Genomic DNA, 6234 nt, shown 5'->3' with positions numbered 1-6234 from the left:
GGGTATCATTCTCCCACTTTCCACACCACACTCACCCTTCTTTTGTTATCTAATTACTACCACACTGTTTAAACATACATGTTCCTTTACTTTATTTATGATACTAGTTCGTTAAAACAGCCCTTCAAACAGTATTACAAACAATAGTCAAACAAGAAGTTGTCCAATTTTAAACCAACAACCCTTGGATTAGGTTCACTCAAGAATCTCTACTGGCACTATTATGTCCAATCGGTATATACATTATTTACAAAAATCCTTGTCCTCATGAGCGTCCCATACCGCTCGACAAGTACTCGTTGTGCTAATCTGGACGTACTCCCGTCACAGCAACAACGGTGCCAATCTGGGCGTCATCCTCACGCCACGGCAAAACAAAACTATTGTATCTAGCTGAGCTAATTTGGGTGTACTCCCACCATAGCATCAGCGGTGCCATCTTGGGCGTCATCTCACGCCTCGGTAACTGCCACATAATACCAGCGCTAATAAGTAGAGAGACTTGAGAGAAACCATACCGAAGGTTTTGGACAAACATTCTTTCCTATAGGAACCAGTTTAACCAGACAATCTTTCCTACTTGTCAAACATATGACGAATTTCTTGGGGTTAAGCCCCGTGGTTTCGGTCTGTGTTTTATTTTCATAAGGTAAATAATATATTCCTATGGTCTCGCATATGCATTGATGCATAACTTGAAACTGCAATACTAACCTGTACCATAGCTATGATTGGTCCGATTGGTGGAGACATATCATGTTCCGCAGGGGGTTCCACCGTTACTTGTACCAGATTCATGATCATTAGCGCCTTGGGTTCAAGCACGCTTTGGAGCCATTTTTTGTACTACACTTATGTTATACACTTAGAACTTTAAATTGGTCAATTTTCCTAGTAATCTCTTGTTTCCAAAGAGAGTCTGTTATTTGAACCCTTGCCAACTCGGATTCACACTTATTGTTGTTGTTTTACATCTAATTTCTATACATCAAATATTTAATAATCGCAATTAATCAAAAATAAAATGTGTCAACTATGAGTGAAAGTTTAGGAATACATTACTGTTATGCTTCACATTTCTAATCCAATTCTAACTTCAATTTCTATACTTCAACTAAATCAATTTTTAGTATTATTCAAAATTCTACTTAATCTAATTGACAATAAAATTGGTGAATGAGAATTTCATCATGTATAATAAGAATATGATGAGTTCTCTTATGTATTAACTTTCAATTAACTATGCATAAGTTAATAGTGAAGATGTACTAACTAGAGAGAGTAGGTATACTTAGAGAGATTAGAGTAAGAGAAAACATATACACACATCTTTTCTAAAGTTAATTGAATCTTACTAATCCATTAGAAGATTAGAGTAAAAGAGAACACACACACATTCTTTTCTAAGAGAAAACATACACACACATCTTTTCTAAAGTTAATTGAATCTTACTAATCCATTAGGAAATTAGAGTAAAAGAGAACACACACACATCCTTTTCTAAGAGAAAATATATACACACATCTTTTCTAAAGTTAATTGAATCTTACTATTCCATTAGAAAGATTAGAGTAAAAGAGAACACACACACATCCTTTTCTAAAGCTAATTGAATCTCACCAATCTATTAGAGAGATTAGAGTAAGAGATAGCACACATACACACATATCCTTCTTAAAACTAATTGAATCTTACTAATCTAGTAGAGAGATTAGAGTAAGAGATAAATACACATACACATAGCTAATTGAATCTTACTAATCTATTAGAGAGATTAGAGTAAGAGATAGCACACACACACATAGCTAATTGATTCTTACTAATCTATTAGAGAGATTAGAGTAAGAGATAACACACACACACACATAGCTAATTGAATCTTACTAATCTATTATAGAGATTAGAGTAAGAGATAGCAGACACACACATAGCTAATTGATTCTTACTAATCTATTAGAGAGATTAGAGTAAGAGATAAACACACACACACACACACATAGCTAATTGAATCTTACTAATCTATTAGAGAGATTAAAGTAAGAGATAGCACACATACATCATTCCTAAAGTTAATTGAATGCTTAATTAATATGCACTTTTTTAGTCCACTAGAGTTTTTGCTCTCTTAGTGGTTTGTGGACGCCTTCTCTCTAAGAGAAGTGGCAGCTTCGTGAGCACTATAGAGGCAATATCTATGTCTAAAGTGTGAGCATGGATGCTCTAGTTATAGCAGAAAAGAAAACGTCCAACTTTTTTTCTCAAAAAAAAATTTATTTTTTTCTAAAAAAAATAATTTTTTTTTCTTTCCCCAAAAAAATCATACCCTCTTTTTTGGTACCCTTGTGGTACCCATCAGCTTGACCACTTTGTCATTATCATCAAAAGATAAGGCCACATAGGTCCCCCTCATTAAGATTAGTCAAGAATAGCCTCTCCTTTTCATGTGACAGTGTGTCCCACTTTGTCCCCTTCTATGTGAGTCCAAGTGAGTCCATGTGCCTTCATTTGTCATCCCTGTGTATTCTTTTGTCTTCATAATTATTTTAGTTATTTCCTTAATGATAATATACTTTACATTTTTAAGTTAAACTTTACAGTCTTATATTAACTTTACAGTAATAAAGAAAAATTCTACAATCAGTAAATAAGTCTTGCAATAAGTTAGTTATTGATTCATATAGCTAAACATGTCAGAATTTTGTAGCGTAAATTTTAAATTCTAGGTTTTTTCAACCTACGATTCATAATATGAACTCGAATATCTTAAATAATGAGTAATGGTTAAAAAATTTCAAATGCGTAATAGAACTTGTGTGAAATTTGAAAGTAGAGACCTTACAATTGAGGTACATTATCACTTCATTAGAGAAAATTTTTTGGCAGGTGAGATCGATTTGGTGTATGTGAAGACAAATGATCAAGTTGCGGATATATTTACAAAAGCTCTTGGAAAGGAGAAGTTTTGCTACTTTCGTGAAGCATTGGGAATCCATCATATAGAAGCTCATTCTGAGCTTGAGAGGGAGTGCTAAAGAATATGATGTTAAAGAATATGGCCGTTGTGTTATGGGCGGCCGGACACTGACTATACTATGTTGTAATATACTTTGGATAATAGTTCAAAAAGAAGATGAGTAAGAGTAGCACATTGAATGTCTATTGCAGGGTAGTGATTATGTGTGTGTGTGTGTCTCTGGATGTGTGTTAGTGTGTGTGCGTAGTCTTCTTTCCTACCTGCTCCATCACTTGCACACTCTACATGTATGCTAATTAGCATATTGTTTATGCCACTTGACATTCTGTGGGTATGCTAATTAGCATAGTTTGGCTGGTTTCAAGGAGAAGGAATGGAAAATTTCTGTATACAATGTATTCTAATTATCATACTATACTGATTGGAAGTTAGCAAAAACAAAAATGTACAGTATGTCGATTGAAGGTATGCTAATTAGCATATTTTCAATGCCAGTAGGCATAGACAATATGCTAACTAGCATACCTTTGCTGGTCTTAAGGAGAAGATATAACAGCTCTCTATATATTGTGTATGTCAATAAGCATACCATGTATGCTAATTAGCATATTGTATGCTAGTTTCAAGAAGGGATGGCAGCTTTCTATATATTGTGTATGCTAATTAGCATACTATGCTATGAGTGGAAATTAACAAAAACAAAAATCCACTGTATACTAATTGAAGGAATGCTAATTGTCATAAACAATATGCTAATTGAAGGAATGCTAATTAGCATACCATGCATGCTAACTAGCATACTGTTTATTCCAATTAGCATAGAAATTATGCTAATTAATATACTATTTATGCATGTTGGCATAGAGAGTATGCTAATTTGCATACTATTTATGCATGTTGGTGTAGACAGTATGCTAATTTAACATACTATTTATGCATGTTGGCATAGACAGTATGATAATTAGCATATTGTTTATGCATGTTGGCATAGACAGTATGCTAATTAGAATACCATTGATGGTTTCAAGGAGAAAACATGGCAGCTTCTTGTATATTGTATATGCTAATAAGCATACTATGGTATGCTGTGAGTGGAAGTTAGCACAAACATAAATGTGCAGTATGCTAATTAGAATGTATTCTAATTAGCTATTGTAGGTATGCTAATTAGCATACATGATATGCTAATTAACATAATGTTTTTGCTAGTTAGTATAAACAATCTCCTAACCAACAAAAACATTACACTAAGTAGCATACCTTTGCTGATCTCCAACGATAATGTATACAAATTCAATGTTTAGAAGACAAAAAAGCATGCCAACAATACACATAGTATTGTCTTCAAACAGGATCTTATCATTACTACTTGAAGTGAATGTCAGAATAGTTACAAACATTGGAAAGGAAATTTATGAAATTCCCTCATAATGTTACAAAATTGTAGAGAGCCTCCTACTCTGGATAAGATCATGGTTTAGTGCACTTGTAAACTTGCTTTTGCCCAGTGTCTGTTTGCTAAGCTTTTGGGTCTTGCTCTCTTTCTTCTTCTTGCTAAGCTTTTGGTTCTTACAACTCTCTTTCTTCTTGTTGTTGTTGTTGCTTCTCTAATTTTTCCCTGTGTAGTGTCATGCCAAGGGTAGGACCAAGCACGACCAAGGGCCAGGACGGACATGCAGTCAAGGGGGTCCCTATATTTAGCAGGCCAAGGGTCTATATAGGGCATGGCTGGGTGGTGATGAGCATGGTCCAGTTCCCTTGTCCTTTCACTGGTATCAGAGCTCAAGGCGGAGGAGCCATGGAGGAGGCGGGAGAACGGTTGCATGCATGGTCTCTCTCTCTCTCTCTCTCTCTCTCTCTCTCTCTCTCTCTCTCTCTCTCTCTCTCTCTCTCTCTCTCTCTCTCTCTCTCTCTCTCTCTCTCTCTCACGGGTCGTGGTCAAGCCCTCTCCCAAGGGAGGAGCTACGAGGCCATGGGCAAGCACCCTAAGCAGGATGAGAATGGAGGCAAGGATTCCTTGAAGCTTAGGAGCTAAGGCGGCCTTGATAGAGGGACTACGTGGGAAGGGTTCCCTACACAAAGCCGAGGAGTGGTAGGGCCGTGGAAATGACCGCTTGAGTGGGAGGAAGCCATGGGTGAACTTGCACAGAAACGTGCACTGTCAATCTCTTTAAGATCACAAGATAGCACACAACCCTTTTTGACACAAGGCCAAGCCTCGGTTCGTAGCAGAGGGCCATCTGCGTTGGAGTTTCTCTCTCGCGCAGCATCGCTACCACCATCGCTATAGAACTATGTTTTTTTACTTTTATTTATTTTTCCAAAAGTTCCCTTTGCACATGGGCGCCCTAATCTTGGGTACCCCCAACTAAGGATGGCCACCCACAGTTTTTGGCAAGCATGCATTCTCATGCAAGGGCATGCACGGGCCTCGCACCGGGCGCATAGTACGATGAATGATTCCCTCAGTACTCTCGGGTAGGCATTCGGTTTTCAGTATGAATAAATCAAAGGAAAAATTTTACAGGCCATCAAGGCCAAGCTAGGACGTGTTACCCAAGCCATATGCAACTCGCCTGTACGGTGCATCCAAGGACATATGTAGAAGATCATTAGTTGATGGTGAAGAAAGGGCTTGACCTCAGACATGAACACGAATGGATTATCAATTTTGCAATTTCATGTTCTTGCAATTTTCATCGCTTTATGTATACAATTGTATTACAAGACTATGTTCTTATGTTGATCTTGGCCATGGTGTCGTGAGAGATTATCTATGGGTCCAGTATGACCAAGGTCAACATATTACGTCCAATTTTGGTAGTCATTACCATGATTTGGACTAGGGAGCATGGCTCTGATAGAGATAACCTCTACATGGGTTTCTATGAGGCACCATTTTCTCGTAGTAGAGGAAACTCAGGCATGGCTTGTGCCTTATAAGGCATTGGTGATTGGCAAGGCCGATCATCCTTTCATTCTAAGCAGCAGGCAATCCAAAATGGTGAAGTTGAATCCACTGTCGGCCATGTCTATTGAACCAAACATCAGTATTTGGAAAATCATTTCTTGGTTTTCTTCTTGCTGGCAACTCATTTGATTCTTCGGGCGGCAAGCTTCGTCGGCAGATGTACTTAACGAGTTACGCAGTTGATATTTGTTTATTGAGCATGTGCTTGACCACTATGGTATACGATTGATCACGGATATCATTCATAGACTTAAGTATGTACGAGATGCACATACTTTGCCCACATAA

The sequence above is a fragment of the Adiantum capillus-veneris genome, chromosome 30 (genome assembly GCF_014529385.1).
Source record: "Adiantum capillus-veneris isolate H3 chromosome 30, ASM1452938v2, whole genome shotgun sequence".
NCBI classification, from domain to species: Eukaryota; Viridiplantae; Streptophyta; class Polypodiopsida; order Polypodiales; family Pteridaceae; genus Adiantum; species Adiantum capillus-veneris.
Note: the sequence above shows the minus strand (reverse complement) of the source record.